We start from the raw sequence: 22398 nt of genomic DNA on the forward strand, positions 1-22398 counted from the left end.
AGGGTCTCAAAATGCACGTGCAGTCAGAGTGACACCCAGTGATGTAGTTCCATTGTAGCCATGCTGGTAAAATGAGAGATCCACTTAGTTAGAGCAGACACTGGAGGTACAGGGCCCTTGAAGGATTCATCAGGCTTCTGGGCAGGTCTCTATTCTTTGGGGAGACAGACTCTGTCCCTTGATAGAACAATGAATAGGGCAACTCAGCACTGAGATCATCACAGAGATTTCCTTTTCCATCGTGTGGGTGAGGGCAGGACTTCACAGTGGAACTCCCTACAGTGCTAATTTGGGGCCAAATCCTATTCAGTTCTCTTAGTTGTCTAGACCCATTTGCTGCAATAGGAGGACCTGTGTGAATAGAGCAAGTTAATTGGTTTCTCATATTGAATGCCATTTTTACATGGTGTTCTTTACATATTTTAAAAGGATCCATCCGGTCTGACAAATTAATGGAGTCAGGTCAGTGGTGGGCAACCTTCAGCCAGTCAGGGTAATCTGCTGGCAGGCCATGAGACAGTTTGTTTACACTGAAGGTCTGCAGCTCCCAGTGGTTGCAGTTCACCCTTCCCAGCAAATGGGAGCTGCAGGAAGTGGTGCGGGCCGCAGGGACATGCTGGCCGCCGCTTCCCATAGCTCCCATTGGCCGTGAACGGCGAACCACGACCACTGGGAGCTGCAGGCGGCCATGCCTGCGGACAGTCAATGTAAACAAAGTGTCTTGCAGCCCGCCAGCAGATTATCCTGACTGGCCATGTGCGGCCCACAGGCCGCCCACCACTGGGTCTGCGTATTGTGCAAAAAATGATAGTATAATAGGTGATTAAATCCTGCTAGCTAAATTTATAGCCTCTGTAGTTATTAATTTTGTACCCCACTGCTTTTGCTTGTAGTGAAAAGAGTATTATTTTTAAATTGCAGCATACAATATGTACATTTTGAAACCTGTACTTTTTCCTGGCATCTGTCAACATGCTGAAAAATATACAGAAGTCAGTAATTTACATATTTCTTGAGTTGTTGAGCCCTGATATCATGGGAACTGCTCTCTATTGGGCATACTTTTTAATTAACTGATGCTATAACTTTCATCTTAAAAACACCGACAAAAAAGGAGTTGTTCAGATTGAACAACTAGTAGACTGAGATGAGCAGATGTTTAAATACTCTAATCTCACTTCCATACAAGAACATTACTGATATTCCACTCCTGCTTTCTGTATACAGAAAGTGCTACAAGCAAAAAGTAATAATTGTAATTTTAAAAGATCATTTCCAGCTGCCTCTACTTTTAGTGCAATAAATCTTTCTGAATTTTCTAGGCATGATGTGTCACTGAGATGAAGTGTTATACCTATTCATGTCAATGTGCATATCATATTATCCTCTCTAATCATTCCAAGGATCCATGTCAAGAATGACATTTGAAAAGATGCAACTCACTGTGAATTGCCGTTAACAATACTATATTTTTCAATAAGCTGTTCTGAATTTGAATGATTTCATGTACTGGTATATTGTTTCTCATACTTATCCCAGCAGACTCGCAGCCCTCAGAAAGAAAGATATTTGTTACCAGCCCTTTCTCAGTCAGGACGAGATAAAGTCTATTGGTATTCATACTCCATCTCATCTTTAATGGCACTGTAGTTAAGCTGAACCACACAATGGGGATCTCTCGGTACATAGAGAGGTGGCTGATTCCTAGAGCTCTGCAAATAACTGATTTTTCAGTTTGGTGGCTGAAACTAAAGAGTCAAAACAGATTTGTACGGATCAAATGAAACAATGTTTTAAACTGAAAGAAAAGGTTTCGTTGGGGTAGGGGTTTCATTCATTTTCAAATAAAGTTGCAGTAAAATTTAAAATGAAAAGGTGGTTTGAATTAAAAAAAATTGAAACATCTTTGTTTCAAAAGTATCAATATTAAAAGTTTTTTGTCTTCCCCTTCCCACCGAGAAGAAACAATTTGGTGAATTAGTCTCAAATTTATGAAATGTTTCATTTGAACAGAATGCTCATTTTTTAGCTGAAAAAAATTCCATATAAATAATTGCACCCAGCTCCATCGATTACACAATTAGACCCCAATCCCGCAATGAGTTCTATTGTGGGCAGCTTCCGGGCAAGGGTACACTTGTCATCTTGGAGCCTTGGGGCTCAGCCATATCTTTAAGACACAGATGAGGACTGGAGCAGCGTAGAATCTCACCACCCCAGAGGTGAAAGGGAAAGCTGACACAATTTTATTTATTTTAATACTACACTATTGAAAGCCCATGTACAAAAATTAAGTAGATTATAAATCAGGCTCTGTGCCTAAAATAGGACTCAGCCGACACAGCTCATTCAGACCACAGACCACAAAAAGCCTGGTGGATAGGGAAAAGTTACATCCATAGCATGATCTGAAGTCACTAAACTGAGACTATTCACACACTACAGCGTACTGCGGTGTAATTTATGATGCTCGAGGGAGTAATTTAGGACTCTGAAAGGTGTGATGTAAGTTACACCAACCTAGGTGCTGGTGTGGACAGTGCTCTATCAGAGGGAGACCTCTCTCCCATTGGTTTAGAGTGTCTGCATTATCAGTGCTGCAAGCTCTGTAAGCTCTGTAGTATAGCCATAGGCCTATGCTCTGGTCAACTAGCAGGGGCAGCAAGTTCCAGAGGTGGCTCCTTCACTAAAAACGCCCTCCCCCAGGGTCTTCCTGACTAAACCCAGGAGTGCCAGCTTGATTGCCACTGCTGATCTTTTCTCTCACTAGCAATTATCTTGGGTTTCATCACAGTAGTATCTGAGCACCTCACAATATTAATGTATGTATGCTCTTTATGCTCCTGTGAGGTAAGGAAATTTATTATCTCCACATTACAGATGGGGAATGGAGGAACACAGAGACCAAGTGACCTGCTTAAGGTCAATTAGGAAGCTTGTGGCAGAGCTGGGAACTGAACCCAGCTGTTCTGAGTCCCAATCCAGTACCTTAACTTCCAGATTACACATGCACCTGCTCAGTTGCTACAGTATCACAAGATGAGAAAGGCAACCTAGTTTAGGTAACCGGGCCCTAAACACATTTAGGGAGTGACAGATACAACAATATCCTGGAAAAACTTTACTGAATTAAATTTAAGAGTGTTGGAATTTGTCTTAATTAAAATGCAAATGTTTATGTACTAGGATGGGATTTAAGAAACTGCTTTAGCAGGGAGACAGGATTAATCTCTGGGAAATATTAGGAACTCCAAAGGACTTTTGGGGACAATATGCGTGAAGTAGATTTCCAAGGAAATACTTGGGGGTGAGAAAAATGCCAACGACCCATCATTTGAATCCATCTTTTGGAACTACAAGCTAGAGAAAGAAACCAATTGTTTACTGATCACCCGCTTCAAAAAACTCCAGTTTAGAGACCTCCAAACTGTATAAAGGAGGGACTTTATTGGGGTGCTAGTTATGAGCTGAGGCTGCTACGAACATGTGAACATACAAGAAACGCCATTGCAGGGTCTGAGGGACTAATCGCCTGCCAGAGCCTATGTCAGAGTCGGGGTAACCTCTGTTACAGTTATTAGCATGTCTGTAGGTTCTTTTATTTTTTTTAAATGTTTTGTCTGTAATGCTTACCCTGGAATAAATACTTTTGCATATAAAAAGAGCTGTGTGATAATTTATAAACTGTTGCCAATTATTCTGTTGCTATTCTCTGAAGTAAAGGAAGGGAAACCTATTTAGGCGGCTTGTCTGTACTCGGAGTAACACAGAGAAGATAGGTTCATCCTGGAAAGACCATGGTCAGAAGGGAGAGAGAAGCGTGTCTCCACCCAAGAGAGATGATGGACGGGGAGCCAGAAGCCTTACAATGTGTTCCCTTGCTGTACCATAGAGGGGAATACAGGTGCAGCTGCCCTCAATTATGACATAGGGCTTCCTAAAGTAAGAACTACATAAGAACAGTCATACTAGGTCAGTCCAATGGTCCATCTAGCCCGGTATCCTGTCTTCCGACGGTGGCCAATGCCAAGTGCTTCCGAGGAGATGAACAGAACAGGCAATCAAGTGACCCTTCGCCTGTCATCCACTCCCAGTTTCTAGGGACATCCAGAGCATAGGATTGCATCCCTTGACTATTTTGGATAATAGCCATTGATAGACTTGTCCTCCATGAAATTATCTAATTCTTTTTAAACCCTATTATACTTTTGGTCTTCGCAATATCCCCGGCAATGAGTTCCACAGATTGACTGTGTGTTGTGTGAAGAAGTACTTCCTTTTGTTTGTTTTAAACCTGCTGCCATGAGAATGAGCAAATAATACTTTCTTATTTATTTTTTTCCACACCTGTCATGATTATCCTGCACTCACCTTCTAGAGAAGCTGATTTAAAGTGCTAAATTACATACCACACCCCTTCAATTGCCTCCTGGAGCACCCAGGCATGCAGCACGAACATACATCCTGCTAAGTCTTTTAAAGGATATGAAAATACCCTGACTCCCATTCACATCTGGAGCAGTTAGTGCCACCACAGTATTGTTAGCCATAAGCAGTCTTTTTGCTCAGGTGATAAGGATTACAATTCTGACCAGCACCTGGGTAGAGAAAACGTCTTTTTGTACCCTGACCAGCTCTTTCACACCCACTCAGAGGCCCAACAGCCTGCCTTCTGCAGAAAAGTGTGTTTTATCATGCAATATCAGAAGTTCAAAATGGCTAGTTTATAGGGTTTCTTAGCCTATAACACAATTTTCTTTGCCTTTTATGTAGGCCTGGTTTGATATTCTTATTCACACTTCCCCCATGGATGGCCTACTGAAATCAATGAGGACTCAGTATGAGTAAAGGTATCTGATGATGGCCTTTACTGGATGCTTAGCATTCTTGTTCATACAGAGGTGTCTGTAGCAGTCAGAATGAATATGGAACCTACCCAGGAGTTATAGAACATGAGATTAATGAGCAGAAACTAGCAGTCCCAGAACAAGAACAATTGTTAAAAATTCAAGATTTACAGGCAAGGACTACAATCCTGTTTTACCAGTTGCCAGAAAAAAAAGGACCAACTGTCTCAGCAGAAGTAGCAGCAAGAAGTTTAGTTATGATACAGGACTCGGGGACTGAAAAATGTTGAGAATGACAACCTCCAGCTTAGAGACAACAGTAAATAAAAAGCTAACACACAAGTAGAAAGAATTACACAGCTGTTTTTGAAAATAAAAATAGTTGTGTGGAATCTAGCTGAACAAAGCCTATAGAGCCAGAAAAATAAAAATGATAGAAGTTCCCTATATTTTCCTGTTGTTCTGATAAAATATTTTCTTCCAGTTTTAGCAGCTGATATGCATGCATTATGGAAGGTACACACTGGCATTACCACAAATATAGTATGCATGAGTAAAACTTGGCCCTAAGAAGTAAACAGTTATTGTAGTGTATTGATTTTATGTTGCTTATACAAAACCGAACATCTGTTACTTACTCCTTCACATAACACAAGAACTAGGGGTCACCCAATGACATTAATAGGCAGCAGGTTTAAAATAAACAAAATGAAGTACTTATTCACACAACACACAGTCAACCAGTGGAACTCATTGCCAGGGAATGTTGTGAAATCCAAGAGTATAACTGTATTAAAAAAGAATTAGATAGGTTTTTGCAGGATAGGCCCATGAATGGCTATTAGCCAGGGTGATCTGGGACACAACCCCATGCTCCAGATGTCCCTAAACCTCCAACTGCCAGAAGCTAGGACTAGATGGATCACTTGAAAATTGTCCTGTTCTGTTCATTCCCTTTGAAGGATCTGGGACTGGCCACTGTCAGAGACAGGATACTGGGCTAGATGGACCAATGGTCTGACTCAATATGGCTGTTCTTATGATCATGCTGCATCACTATTTAATCTAGACTCTAATCCTCAAGGAAGCATACCTGTTTAAAAACAGCTAAACTGTTTCATGAATCAGAAGTTGGATTGCAATGGAAAGAACTCTTGGAACATCAATGGATATGGATAATTGTTAGCCAACTTTATGATATTAAATAAAACCCAGATGTTCCTCTGCATGCGAAAGGAAACTTTAAATTTCCACTTGCACAGTTTCTTTTTCATCTTTCTAAAAAGGGTTTAGGCTTCACCCTCGCCTTACAAGTAGAATGAATATACACTGCTATAAACAAGAGAAGGGCAACAGGCAGGGTGTTCTCTGTGACAGGTCCTCAGTTTTGGAACTCACTTCTCCCAATCTATTACGCTTTTGGACAGAATGCAAAGCTCATCTTTTCCCAAGCTATTGAAGGAGTGGGCTGAAGTGATTATATTCATAGGAAAGCCCTTTCTTTTCTTTTTTGGTATGACTATAGGATAGGTACATAGGATGACTGTCTATCTATATTTCATAAACTAAAACAAGCAAACAGAACAGTTGGGAAGTTTATCCCACTAAATTATTTAAAGCTAATTACATGATGCCCTCAACTCCTTGACTCCCCTTAGGAGATATGATTGAAACCTTTGCACCCCTCCCCCCACCATTCTGGAAACATTATAGTGCATAGTCACATAAACACCACCCTATACCGGAAACCTACTGACCGCTATACTTACCTATATGCCTCCAGCTTCCATCCAGGACACACCACATGATCCATTGTCTACAGCCAAGCTCGAAGATACAACCGCATTTGCTCCAACCCCTCAGACAAATCTCTATCAAGCATTCTTAAAACTACAATACCCACCTGCTGAAGTGAAAAAACAGATTGACAGAGCCAGAAGAGTACCCAGAAGTCACCTACTACAGGACAGGCCCAACAAAGAAAATAACAGAACGCCACTAGCCATCACCTTCAGCCCCCAACTAAAACCTCTCCAGCGCATCATCAAGGATCTACAACCTATCCTGAAGGATGACCCATCACTCTCACAGATCTTGGGAGACAGACCAGTCCTCGCTTACAGACAGCCCCCCAACCTGAAGCAAATACTTTCCAGCAACCACACACCACACAACAAAAACACTAACCCAGGAACCTATCCTTGCAACAAAGCCCGATGTCAACTCTGTCCAAATATTTATTCAAGTGACACCATCATAGGACCTAATCACATTAGCCATGCCATCAGGGGCTCATTCACCTGCACATCTACCAATGTGATATATGCCATCATGGGCCAGCAATGCCCCTCTGCCATGTACATTGGCCAAACTGGACAGTCTCTATGCAAAAGAATAAATGGACACAAATCTGACATCAGGAATCATCACATTCAAAAACCGGTAGGAGAACACTTCAATCTCTCTGGCCACTCAGTAAAAGACTTAAGGGTGGCAATTCTGCAACAGAAAAGCTTCAAAAACAGACTCAAAGAAGAAACTGCTGAGCTTGAATTAATATGCAAACTAGATACCATTAACTTGGGTTTGAATAGAGACTGGGAGTGGCTGGGTCATTACAAATATTGAATCTATTTCCACATGTTAAGTATCCTCACATCTTCTTGTCAACGTCTAAATGTGCCATCTTGATTATCACTACAAAAGTTTTTTTTTCTCCTTCTGATATTAGCTCATCTTAATTCATTAGCCTCTTACAGTTTGTATGGCAAATTCCACCTTCTCTGTATGTATATATGTTCCTATATGTTCCATTCAATGCATCTGATGAAGTGGGCTGTAGCCCACGAAAGCTTGTGCTCTAATAAATTTGTTTGTCTCTAAGGTGCCACAAGTACTCCCGTTTGTTTGGTTTTTTTTTACTTTTCGTGCATAACACACCCACAGACTGGCACACCCACAGATTACTTAATGTTGCATTGGGAGGAGAAGCTGCATACCATTTTGCTGGTTCCATCTGAGATATGCCTAATATGTCTCCCTTCCGCATGGGGTACTGGAAGGAACAATCCATCTCAAAGTCCATAACTTGTGTGCAGGCATCAACCAGCCAAGAATAAATACTATGAGTTACAATATTGTCTCATCAGCACCACTGGCACAGATAGGAGTCATAAAAAAATGAGCACGAGAGGAAGTAGAGATTAAAAAGAAAAAAGGTGGAAAAGGGAGGAAATTGTTTCTTTACTGTGCTGCAGTAAATTTGCTCACCTTCCAGATGCTCACCAGCTAAAGCAATTGGCAGGTGGCAACTACTGCAGATGGATCAGCACAGCTGAGATACATACAGCTGTGATTATCTGTTTACTTTGTATCTTTCGGCAGCAGTAAGTACTTTTTAAGGGTGGGTAGAAGAAAGGAAATTTCCCACATCCAGTGCACAGAGCAAGAAGCCTACTATGAACACAGTCCACTTCCCCTGTTTATCTTGAATATGTGAGTAGATGGAAAATGGCTTAAATGTATACACATTCATGTTCAAAATAAGTTTTCTGATCAATGTGTGATCATTTTATAGATAACTCACTTGAGAAACCATCTGAAGCCAATCTGTCCTTACTTTTACACAATATGATTTAATTCTCTTCAGGCTTCTAGGCCCTACAAGTTCTTATCAGACTGCCATACTAGTAACTCTTTACACTTCAAGTCTCGCTGGGAAGTAAATAACTATATTCAAAGATGTACAGATCAGCAAAGGAAATTTCACAAAGGTCAAAGTACTAAAATAGTCAAAGATGCAAATTTAAAGTTGCAGCACTTTTAAAATAATGACTATTATGACGGATACTAACTTCATTCCTTCTTTCCTTTAAAAACTTCCAAAACCACCCTATTCCCTGACAGTGGTTGCCATGTTAGTCTGCATCAGCAAAAACAACAAGGAGTTCTTGTGGCACCTTAGAGACTAACAAATTTATTTGGGCATAAGCTTTTGTGGGCTAAAATCCACTTCATCAGATTCATCTATTCCCTGAAGCAATCTAGTTATAGTGCCATTTTGTTTTTATTTTTGTTTTGTAATGTACTGCTGTGCGATCAAACTAAGCTTATCTTGGTAGGGACATGTTTTTTGTGAGGCAAAGTACATTTGTTCCGCAGTAACAAGTACACCAATGGCACTACATAGCTAATTAGAGCAATAATTAATTGGAGATCATACCCATGAAAGACCAAGTTTAAGGTCTTCATAGGAGATGTCTCCAACGAATGGACTATATTACACACACTTTAAAAATGATGAGTTCAAGATTTGGTTCCTGTAGGTAGGTATTGAGGAAGACTATCAACCGACTGAATGTGAATGTGCTGCTACACCAGACATAGGTGTCTATATATACAGTGCCTGATGATCTAAACTGAGCATGTGCATTTGCACAACAAATTTGTGAGAACAATTTCCACAACTGAATGCAAAAATTGGGTAACTGAAACCCAGTATACACTCCTAATTATGGTCATTGCTCACATGAACGAGGCACACAATGGATCTTTCACTTCTGTCATGAAATACGCCATAAGAAGTGTTTATTGTACCTTTTGGATTCACCTTCTTGGATGGCGATCAAACAGAACTGCTGCTGGAGTGATTGTGCCTCTGTCAGTAACAACTAATGAAGTACTTGAGGTGTTGAGAAAGTTTCAGGCCATCTGTCAAGGTTCCTTCCCCACTCTGAACTCTAGGGTACAGAGGTGGGGACCTGCATGAAAACCTCCTAAGCTTACTTTTACCAGCTTAGGTTAAAACTTCCCCAAGGTACAAACTACTTTCCTTTTTCCCTCGGACTTTATTGCTGCCACCACCAAGCATCTAAAAGATATATAACCGGGAAAGAGCCCGCTTGGAAACGTCTTTCCCCCCCAAAATCCTCCCCAAACCCTACACCCCCTTTCCTAGGGAAGGCTTGATAAAAATCCTCACCAATTTGCATACATGAACACAGACCCAAACCCTTGGATCTTAAGAACAATGAAAAAGCAATCAGGTTCTTAAAAGAAGAATTTTAATAGAAGAAAAAGTAAAAGAATCACCTCTGTAAAATCAGGATGGTAAATACCTTACAGGGTAATCAGATTCAAAACACAGAGAATCCCTCTAGGCAAATCCTTAAGTTACAAAAAGACACAAAAACAGGAATCTACATTCCATTCAGCACAGCTTATTTTCTCAGCCATTTAAAGAAATCAGAATCCAGCACATATCTAGCTAGATTACTTACTAAGTTCTAAGACTCCATTCCTGTTCTGTCCCCGGCAAAAGCATCACACAGACAGAGAGAGCCTTTGTTTCTCCCCACCCTCCAGCTTTTGGAAGTATCTTGTCTCCTCATTGGTCATTTTGGTCAGGTGCCAGCGAGGTTATCCTAGCTTCTTAACCCTTTACAGGTGAAAGGGTTTTTCCTCTGGCCAGGAGGGATTTTAAAGGTGTTTACCCTTCCCTTTATATTTATGACACCATCATATATGAGATGAATGCATGTTCCTCTGTTTATAAAACCTGGTATAGACACAGCCTGAGTGGGAATGTTTACACTGCTATTTTTAGCCTTGTAGCAGAAGCTTGAACCATTTGACCTAGACACTCTTGTTTTTTGCAGGGTACATACACCAAGTTACTCCATAACTGGAGAGAACGGACAATGCTTCTTTTGAAGTTGACATGGCACTGCCTTCTTTTACAGAGAGAAAAACATTTCTAGGCAAATATAACCACAGAGTGGTACTTCACGCTAAATGGGACTGAACTGCAACCCTACGAAAAGCATATATACAACAATTGGAGTGTATTTTTAAGAATAAAGCATAATGAAGAATTTACAATTCGGCAGGCACAGAAAATGATGTTCTTGTTTGGGAACAGGGGTGCATTTTTGAGTCTGTGATTGACTGTTCTCACTCATCATTCTCCAGAGCACCTACAAAAACTTGATATGGATTAGACAGCTAGTATGCTGAAACCACTGCCCATCACACTGAACAGTCTCATTATTCTCCTGCACTTTCCTGACAATATCCACCTGCTCTCTCTGTCTTATATTTAGTTTATAAACTTGCTGAGGCAAAGACCATTTTTTGTTCTGTGTTTGTACAGCACCTAGCACCATGGGGTTCTGATTTATGACTAGGGTTCTCAGATTCTACTTCAAAATTAAAAATAAAATTATCATCTTACTGCTACTGTATTCCCTGAATGCACTGTTGGCAGCCCATCACAAGAGGAATATTGTAGCATACCTTCACCATCTCTACTCTTTCCTACCACTTTGTGCAGCATACCAATGTGGAAGCTACCTATATTGTATCCATGTCAGGTACTGCTTTTGTTCAAGTTTAGTGGCGTTTTAATGCAGACAGAGAGCTTCTTTACCAAACTGTGAATGAACAAGTTAATATATCAATTCCTGAACAGACTTGAAAAGTGCATTTGTCAGTGATATATGCATGTAAAGAATGGGTCTCTGGGGATTTTCTTCTATAAAAAGGAATTTACTAACATCCCATTAATTCATTGCTTACATGTCCCCCTCTTACTGTGGCGTTGCATCTGAGACAAGTTTTTCGTGAATGCAGGTCAGAAACAAAAAAAAAGAGTCTTCTGCCACAATAGCATCAGTGTTTGGATCACTAGTCTGTGCACTTTTAGGATAGAAAGGTTTGGAAGTAAAACAACACACTCTGAGGATAATGAAATGAAGAAAACTTTCTCAACCAGTATCATGGAAGCACACCCACTAAAATCACAAAGAGGATGTACTTTTTACTTCCTTGCTATATCTCCCTCCGGCAATAGCAAAAACACCGCAGGGTTTAATCCTGCAATCTTCACTCGGGCTACCAGGCTGTTGAATCGGAGTGTAAACGTTCAGGCTCAGGACCCTTTCCCTCTCTGAGGTCTCAGAGCCTATGCTGCAGCGCAAGCCCAAATGTCTACACCACAATTAAACAGGCTGGCTGCAGGTGTTTAATTGCAGTGTAGGCAAATCCACTAAGGCCCCATTCCAGCAAAGAATTCAACAGGTACAAGTACATGCTTAGGTGTGTATACTTTATTAAAAGCATTGATTTAGGCCCCGATTCAGCAAAGTCAATGAGAATTTTACCAAAGTGTGGACTGCAGGCCTCGGGCCTCCAGCACTTAAATTCCATCCCATTCATTCTTACAAAGTGGACTTTGCTGTGCTTTTCCGCGCTCTTGTTGTCCTTGTCAGAAATACAGATTTCTGTGGATTTAGCTATAACTGCAATCCATACACAACTCTGCCATCAGCCTTAATGGGAATTGAGCTTATGTTCTTGGGAAGTTTGTGTGTGCAGGGACTTTAATAAAGATCTTCAAGTAGTTATGGTTTAGTTTACGTTCACAACTATGGGCCAAATTCAGTTTGACATGTGCAGGCACAGGTCCACTGATCTTAATGACGATGTATTCCCTGACTCTTGGGATGAACTTGGCCTCCTGTGATTGGACAGTGAGAATTTTCCACCCATTTTTAGGTCCCTTCCTTCTTTCATTCTGATGTGCTATTTCCTGCATCTCAAACCAAACAGCAGCAGACCACCACCTGTTTGTTTTGTTTTTTAACCTTTCCCCCAAGGACACAGTTTAACAGTTTATCTTTCTGTGCAAAGCTTGCCATGCAGCTCCAGCATTTCTCTGTACACAACAGACTGCCTATTCGGTAAATATATATTTAAGAAATTATTCAAAAAAGCAGGTATTTAGAGCAACTCTTGGAAAGCATACTTGTCATATGTAAACAGATTTAGAACATTTAAAAAAAAATTAGCTCACACTATGTGCTTCATAGAATGTTTCAATCCACCAGCTAAACACACGGGTATATATTTTCTTAAAAATCAATGTAGGTACCAAATATGCTTTGATGGCTACTTTGGAGCTCTTCATAATACTATTTAAATATATCTATTTGGCATACAGATATGTTTCCAAAGTATAAATACATATTTCAATCTTTATAAATAACAACCACAATATGGCAAAATATCCTCTTTTTTAATTTCTTCAATTTGTTTTTCTTTTCAAAGTAAAAATAAAGCAATTAAGCCTTTTTAGACTTAAAGGAGAATAGTTGCCAGATTTAATCTTTTGATATTATTAATCCTAGTTTTGAAGCTCTGTTGTTTTTTTTTTAAATAACCATCTTAAATGCTTAGGACACAGTTCTGCAAAGACTTGCACAAATGAGTAAGTGTGCTCATCTGAGCAGTACCTTCAAAAGTGAATTCACGTACAACAAAACTATTCTGTGTTAGTTTGCAGACGTAGGCATAATAGATATACATACATACATACACACACACACACACACACACTTTTTAAAATGAACTCTCTTTTATTTTTCAAATTACTCAGATCTAAACCCTTGACTATGAAGCTTCATTGCTGAACAAATTGGTGTCACTATTGGCACAATCCTGCACTCCTTTCCAAACAAAACTCCCATTCGCTTCAACTAGGAATTTTACCTAAAGGAGGAATGTCTAATTGACCCATATATTTCCTACTTCTAAAAACAAAGTTTAAGCAATTGTTTTTTAATATTAACAAGAACACAATCTTTAATATAGGATGAAGAACGCATCATCTACTAGGACTGGATAATAAAGAATATTGGAAATGTCATATATAGCCTCACCTCCTAGCTCAACTGTTTGAATCTGCCCCATGCTAGTAGTGATAACTATTTACTGGCCTCTAGGGGTGAGGGGTGGGGGGAGGAGAAGTGGTGGTCTGAGGTCAGTTCTTAGTATGCAGGTGTCCACATCGTAAATGTTGCTGAATTAATTCTTCCTGGCTTTTTCAGTGAAAAGGATTAAGAGTGAATGGACATGAAGCCTGAACTATTCTCTTAACCCAGTTATGGCCTCTGCAGATAAAGTTGAGACATATCCGGGAGGCTGTTAGGAAGCTGTCATAAATATAAAGGGAAGGGTAAACCCTTTTGAAATCCCTCCTGGCCAGGGGAAAGCTCCTCTCATCTGTAAAGGGTTAAGAAGCTAAAGGTAACCTCGCTGGCACCTGACCAAAATGACCAATGAGGAGACAAGATACTTTCAAAAGCTGGGAGGAGGGAGAGAAACAAAGCGTCTGTGTGTCTGTCTATATTCTGTCTTTGCCGGGGATAGACCAGGAATGGAGTCTTAGAACTTTTAGTAAGTAATCTAGCTAGGTACGTGTTAGATTATGATTTCTTTAAATGGCTGAGAAAAGAACTGTGCTGAATAAAATAACTATTTCTGTCTGTGTATCTTTTTTGTAACTTAAGGTTTTGCCTAAAGGTATTCTCTATGTTTTTTAATCTAATTACCCTGTAAGGTATCTACCATCCTGATTTTACAGGGGGGATTTCTTTATTTCTATTTACTTCTATTTTTATTAAAAATCTTCTTGTAAGAAAACTGAATGCTTTTTCATTGTTCTCAGATCCAAGGGTTTGGGTCTGTGGTCACCTATGCAAATTGGTGAGGCTTTTTATCCAACATTTCCCAGGAAAGGGGGGGTGCAAGTATTGGGAGGATTGTTCATTGTTCTTAAGATCCAAGGGTCTGGGTCTGTAGTCACCTAGGCAAATTGGTGAGGCTTTTTACCAAACCTGGTCCAGGAAGTGGGGTGCAAGGTTTTGGGAAGTATTTTGAGGGGAAAGACGCGTCCAAACAGCTCTTCCCCAGTAACCAGTATTAGTTTGGTGGTGGTAGTGGCCAATCCAAGGACAAAGGGTGGAATATTTTGTACCTTGGGGAAGTTTTGACCTAAGCTGGTAAAGATAAGCTTAGGAGGTTTTTCATGCAGGTCCCCACATCTGTACCCTAGAGTTCAGAGTGGGGGAGGAACCTTGACAGAAACTTACTTTACTTCTGCCCTACTATGTACACAGGACTTCAGTTTTCTGGGCTTTCAAGCTGGCAACTTTTATAAACACATTTAAAAATATAATTAAAATATATTGCAATAAAATTTGTATTCACAGTGAATCCACCTCAGAAAGTTCTTGTTTGCCTTTAAAAGAATACAAAAGACATTCAGGGCACAGCACTCCCCCATCCTCTTCTCCCACAAGGAACACATAACAGATGCATACTTTTCATTGAGTAAGAAACATGCACACATTTAAATCAGTTTCATCTTACATTTTATAACACAGTTGTGAATTATATTCTTTTTCCATTTGTGGAGAGGGTAGAACAGATGGTGAAGGCTAAGTTTAAAATGATGCACCCATTAAAATAAACTATGTTGCCCAAAGATTGTTCACAAAACTATGTGATTTGTATAATCTAAGAGGGTTTCTGTTCCAATGAAATACTTTACATTGGAAGGAAACTAGACTTCAGGAAATGTTCATTTATCAGGGGATTCATGCTAACAGAATTTTGCTATAATTTTAAAGCTAATTTATGGAACTGTTTTTCCCATGTACTTACTTGGAAAGGTTTATGCTCAGAGATTTAGAGAGGTGAAGCACTGGTTAAAGCGATATATTATTGCAAAAAGCTATTCCTCCTCCTGGCTGGTTTATTTGTGCACCTGCTGTTTGAAAAAATGTCTATCTTTTTTGCAATAATAGGATTAGAGTGCCTAGAAGGCTTGCAAAATCTATTTTTCTTTCCTCCTTACTCTGCCTATGTTAACGCCAGTGCAGCCTAAGAACATATAGCGTATTGCAGATCTTGAATGAAAACCGTTATAAAAATAAGGAAAAAGAAGGAAGATACTAACTCTTATTACAAAGGGAGGGAGAGAAAAATCAACCACTCTAGGCTAGAGAGATATTTATTTATTTTAGTTCTGGGAAAACACTTTTTCTTTAATTGCCATTAAACAAAAAAATCTATTATTTATCCAGCTCTACTCATCAGGCCCTTTCAGCTTCCATTCTCCTGTTCAGGAAATGTAAAGATGCAGGAGCAGTGCATACTGGGTAGGGCAGGTACGCACTCCAGGAGGGGCACAGAGATGAATCTTGCAGTCAGGGACATAAATGAGAGTGAGGTGCTTAAATACCTTTGGGGAGCTGGCTCTTGGATCCAATCTCTGTCAGATATAGTTATTGACAATCCCCATATAAGGGCTGAGGAGGCTCTGTTATGGCAGTTCAGAAACTAGAATAAGCGGTTGCAATGCAGCTGTATATCCTTCCCCTGGGTTCAGGGTGAATACTGTCATTCTCAACCCCCACCAGAGTTCCACATACAAAGTCAATTTACTTGGTGGACTGAATTTTACCCTTGATTAATAAAACTAAGGATACAAAATAGTCACTGGAAATAGTTGTTAATATGTTAAATAATTACTATGTTATTAAAGGAGACTATACATTTAAATAGCATTCTGAACATTTGCAATGTAAATGTTGGGAGCTATTGTCACCTTTCCAGTTATTATAGCACAGAGCCTCAAGGAAATACAATTATTTTCATGTAGATTTTTATTTCTGAAATAATTGATAACATTTTCAGTTATGGAGAGAGTAAATCCTTGAGATCAAACATGGCATGTGCCGATAGAATTTAGCCCTTAAGAAAAATCTTGATGGAATCCTGTTTTCAAAAAGTTGAAAGCAAATTCATCTTTCTGTGATTTTTTTTTTTTTTTGGTTTGCAGTTTTCCTGTCTAATACATTGTCCTGCACCTTAGGGTAAAACTAGCAGATCGTCAATCCCATACTTGCCTACCAATGCAAATGTTAACTATAGAAATTGGTGTGTTTGCACTAAATTAATGGCAGGCAAAAATACAGAGGGAAATTTCTATACCGTGAAGACCAAATATAAAGCTGATAGGAAAAATAAGTATATTACCATATCCTGTTAGAGTGGAATACTTTTAAATAAATAGTTGATACACATAAATAGCTGGATTTCATAAACAAAATGTTTATAACTGTACAACAAACTTGATGAAGACTAATCTTACCACCTAACAGCTGAGTTTCTGTATGAGTAATACAGTATTAGCCATCTCTAAATGGAGGAACTGATATGTTAAATAAAGCAATTGTTCTGTTAAAATAGTTTAGCATAAACCAAAGCAGACTAGTCCAGTGGTCTCCACTAGCAGCAGACAGGTCTAAGAATGTTTGTTACAAGAAAAGGAGTACTTGTGGCACCTTAGAGACTAACCAATTTATTTGAGCATAAGCTTTCATGAGCTACAGCTCACTTCATCAGATGCATAAAAGTGGAAAATGCAGTGAGGATATTTTTATACACACAGACCATGAAAAAATGGGTGTTTATCACTTCAAAAGGTTTTCTCTCCCCCCACCCCACTCTCCTGTTGGTAATGGCTTATCTAAAGTGATCACTCTCCTTACAATGTGTATGATAATCAAGGTGGGCCATTTCCAGCACAAATCCAGTTTTCTCTCCCCCCCACCCCACTCTCCTGCTGGTAATAGCTTATTTTGTAGATCCTTGATAATGCGTTGGAGAGGTTTTAGTTGGGGGCTGAAGGTGACGGCTAGTGGCGTTCTCTTATTTTCTTTGTTGAGGGGGACAGAAAACCTGGATTTGTGCTGGAAATGGCCCACCTTGATTATCATACACATTGTAAGGAGAGTGATCACTTTAGATAAGCCATTACCAGCAGGAGAGTGGGGTGGGGGGAGAGAAAACCTTTTGAAGTGATAAACACCCATTTTTTCATGGTCTGTATGTATAAAAATATCCTCACTGCATTTTCCACTTTTATGCATCTGATGAAGTGAGCTGTAGCTCATGAAAGCTTATGCTCAAATAAATTGGTTAGTCTCTCAGGTGCCACAAGTACTCCTTTTCTTTTTGCGAATACAGACTAACACGGCTGCTACTCTGAAACCTGTTACAAGGGAGACAGCTGACATTATTTTCTCACCGAGCTATCACCTGCACCTAAATATATTTCCCAAGTCCTTCCCGCCCCATGCCCTTCTTCTTAGTTCAGTTTGAAGACAAATCAACAGATCAGCAATCATAAACATATGTATGGATAAACAATAGCAGAGATGGGTCTGTACATCGATCTTCTGGATGACCAGATATAATCAGAAAGAATGTGTACTTTTTTTTTTTTTTAAAAATGAAGAACTTAAGCAAAGCATCACTATTGTCTAAGGGCTTGTCTACACTTACCAGGGGATTGACGCATGACAAAAGATGCATTGGTGGTCGATTTAGCGGGTCTAGTGAAGACCCACTAAATCGACTGCAGATCGCTCTCCCGTTGACTCCTGTACTCCACCTGAATGAGAAGCGCAAGGAGAGTCAACGGGAGCGCATCTCCCATTGACATAGTGTAGTATGGATCCCACGGTAAGTAGATCTAAGTATGTTGACTTCAGCTACATTATTCACATAGCTGAAGTTGAGTAACTTAGATTGATCTCCCCCTGTACTATGGAAAAGTCATAAGTTGTATATTGCTTGTCTGGATGCAAATCTACTGCCATAGTCTTATAGTGAAGGGCAGGGGTAAGATGTGGGGGAGGGGAAATACCATCAGAATATGACATGAGAAAAAGAAAGAGAACCCAAATAAGAAAACAAAAAACAAAAACTTGTATGGTCACATTTTGCTTTCATTTGCACCATTTGGGATTGCACAGATGCAACTAGAGGTAGATTTTGACCCTTTATTTCTAACAGGACACTTTGGAGGAGGAAGAGGAAGACATTTGCAGGGTTTGCAGATCTTTGCTAGGCAGTATCTCCAGAAGTCTACTGTACAATTGCACCAGGTAGAAATATCTACCCTTCATTTTTTGCTGCCTTGGTATGTAGTATGTAAACAGTGGACATGGAATCTTTAAACAAGTAGTGTGCCCACCTTTAGAATATATTTCAATGCAGCTCTTGTCATACACCTCTCCATATTGTAATGCGGAATGTGTCTCTAAGATCCCCCCTCCAAACTCCGGTATGAATTGTGGATGGTTCAGCAGACCTGTTCACAGAGTACAGCTCTGAATAAATGTTTCAGCTTTTATTTTACAACTTGCCAGGAATACAGATTTTTTGAGCAAATGCCTCCACAGCCAGTTGTTTCACAAAAAAGGAGACAGTTTCCCACTGACACTAACAATATTCTTTTCCAGAAGAGGCTTGAGTCACAGCCATTACTCACTTCTTCCTAACCACTGCATCTGGGTCACCCTCAAAATCTGCTTTCTTGTTTTAATGACACGAATGGAAATTGTATTGAGGTAGACATATGGTTATGGTATGGTAAGTTCAGTCATTCTCCTTAGTGTAACAGTAACAAATCTGAATAGATTAATTGTAATGAGTACCCCATTCTGCTCTGGGCTGAGGGTTTGATATCATTAGGTGGTGTGCGTGTGTAATCAATGGCAGAATTTAGCTTATAAGTGGTTGTGTATAGTAAAATAAAGCGTGCTGAATAGCTGAATGGTGTCCATCAGGCAAAGCAAAAGAACATATGAGCTGCATTTTTTTACCACCCAATATCATCAGTCCTGCCATATATCTGTTATTAATAAACTAGGGGATCACACACTTTATAGTTTCTGTAGGCTGGGTCAATTCATCCATTTCCCAACACAAGCTCGCTGTGTGCTACCCTCCCAATTTCCCTCCATTGCAGGGACTCCTTCCACCCCCTGACCTCTCCTTATGCCAAGGGCTGTGTGTCTCCCCATACCAAGGTTCCGCTAAGACAGGGGTTCTGTGGGTCTCCCATTTTGTCCCCTTCTCCTCCCCCAACCCACCCCAGGTAGATTTTTTTCTGTTTCACTGGGAGGTAAGTCTTTCAGGGCATTAATATGTTAAATTCTATTGGGAGGATTGGCAGAGCTGCAATGGGGGTGTTATGCTGGAAGGTGAGTGCCATCAACTGTTTTTTGGTATGTGGAGAAGCTGCTGGATCTGCAAACCAGATGACAGGGACTCCACATATTCTCTTTTCCCCTTCCCCTTGAAAGCTATCCTGGTACTCCCAAACAAACAGAGAAATGCCATCAAGTTGAGTGTAGGGCCTCACAAATTCAGTCAGCTATCATTAATACTTTTGTACTGGACAGTACATTTCAGCCAGGTTTTCAAAGCATTTTATAAACATTAATATGGTCACACAACACCTGCGGGAAGTAAGTACTATATCCCCATTTTTACACAAAAGAAACTAAAGCACAGAGTAGTTAAATGACTTGCCCAAGGTATCACAGACAGTGAGTAGCAGTACCAAGAATAGATTGCAGACATCTTGACTCCTAGTGCCATGCTCAGACTACTAGACCCTGCTCCCTTGCTATTTTTCATCCTGCAGCCATTGACCAGCCTATTCTGTTTAAATTGCTGCTGCTCAGTTGGTGATCTAATCAGGATGGCAGTCAGTTCTGCTGAACTCATGGTTCCTGCAGGGCTCATCTCTGCAGGAGTTGCAACATAAGGCATGTTTATAATAGATGGTTGAATGGAAAATAAAGGTAAGCTATTTGTTTGAAACTTACATTTTATTTATTGCACGTTTATATGTTGGCATAAGAGGCCTCTCAAGTGGTTGTCAGAGATCCAAGACTCAGATCGACATATATGTTCATATGCTTAGCTAAGAATGTTCTTACTGATGGCTATTAGTGTCTCTTATGTATTCCCTTAGAATGAGAGAACTACAAAGGAAATCTGAAAAGTTCAGATATTACATGTGTACACAAAAGGGATTACAATATATTTATAACAAACAGAAGTGTTCCTGTCTGCATATGTAACAATGATAAATCATGGGTATTTAAATCACATTTTTCAAATATTTGAGGGTTGAATTTTCTTAAGCAGCTGTGTGCTTCAGATACACTTATCAAGATGATTTTCAAATGCATGCGTGAGAAAAAAGCAAGTGGTATGGTGACTGAACGTCCACATACTAACAATTTAAATTAAACATTAAAAAGCCATTTCCCAAACAGTCTACGAGGAATTACACCATGTACAACACATATTATGGGAAAAGGAGCAGGCACGTTTCACCTTTTATGTCTGTTTAAATCACCTATGAAGAAAGATTGAAAAAATTGGGTTTGTTTCATCTGGAGAAGAGAAGACTGAGAGGGGACATGATAGTCTTCAAGTGTGGAAAAAGCTGTTATAAAAAGGAGAGTGATAAATTGATTCTCCTTAATCACTGAGGACAGAATAAGAAGTTACAGCAAGAGAGATTTAGGTTAGACATTAGGAAAAACTTCCTAACCGTAAGGGTAGTTAAGCATGGTAACAAGTTACCTTAGGAGGTGGTGGAATTTCCATCACTGGAGGTTTTTAAGAACAGGTTAGAGAAACACCTGGCAAGAATGGTCTAGAGTAGGTAATACTTAAACCCTGTGTCAGACCAGGGGATTTGAATAGATGACCTGTCAAGGTCCCTTCCAGGCCTACATTTCTATGATTCTACTCATACATACCACTGCAAGATATATGAGCCCCTAACCAGCTAGCTTGATATCGCGTGTAATTCGGATAAAGTTCTTGCTTTGAATAAGGTGACCACCAATGTTTCAAAGAAAAAAAAGAAAATATATTTAAAACAATACAGGATGAAGCTTTTTTAAGAGACGCTATTCCACAGTCTTCTATATAGAGTACAAAACCCAAACACACACATTTGTCTCATGATGTTTGACTTTAAGGATGGATAAGTGAAAACACACTTTTTATCTGATCAAATGCTTCACAGTATCTCCTTATTGGATGCATATTGTGTATCACATGAGAAAGGGGAAATGCTCATTAATGGATGCTGAGGGGAAGCACAACTAATAATGCTTCAGCAAAACTATAGACCTTGGGTGGTTTCAATGGTGTGGCTCCTATACTGCAGGGTACCTTCTCTCATTTGAACATTCCTGGTGGGGATGGAAGCTCCCAGTACATCTGGCTGCTACAAAGGGATTCCGTGTTGGAACAACTCTACCATCTGAAGCCCATTTGCTGCAGGGACTCCTGATGGGGAAAATGTACAAGGCAAAAAAAAATACAAGCCTGTGAGGGGCTACTGCAGATACGACTCACAGAAACAGGACTTGGGACTCCCTGCACATAGTCTCAGCTCTAGTCACAGATCCTCTGGGTGTGTGTCTGGGGGCGGGGGCGAGTTGGAGAGGGGAGAAGAGAGACAGACAGGTCAAATATAGGTAGTGGGTAGAATAGGGTCTGAATTTTATTGCTTTGGTTGGAATTTATTTATGTTTTGATTAGAGGTGTTGGAAACTGGAGTTTCTGTTTCATGGAAATTCTATATTTTATTTTTAAAAAAATCTAAATTGGAATAAAATGTCAAATCACAACATTTCCCAGTAAATTAGTTAGTTAGTTTGTTTTTAATTGTTTGGATCAATAAAAATGTTCTCTTTCAATTTAAACTCTTTTTAATTTTATGTTTTCTATTTTGCATTTAATTTTATAAATAAATAAAATGGTGAAATTAAAATTGAAATAAAGTTATAAATAAATAAAGTTATTCAGAAACAAAAAACTGAAA

Source organism: Lepidochelys kempii, chromosome 1 (assembly GCF_965140265.1).
Source record: "Lepidochelys kempii isolate rLepKem1 chromosome 1, rLepKem1.hap2, whole genome shotgun sequence".
Classification (NCBI taxonomy): Eukaryota; Metazoa; Chordata; order Testudines; family Cheloniidae; genus Lepidochelys; species Lepidochelys kempii.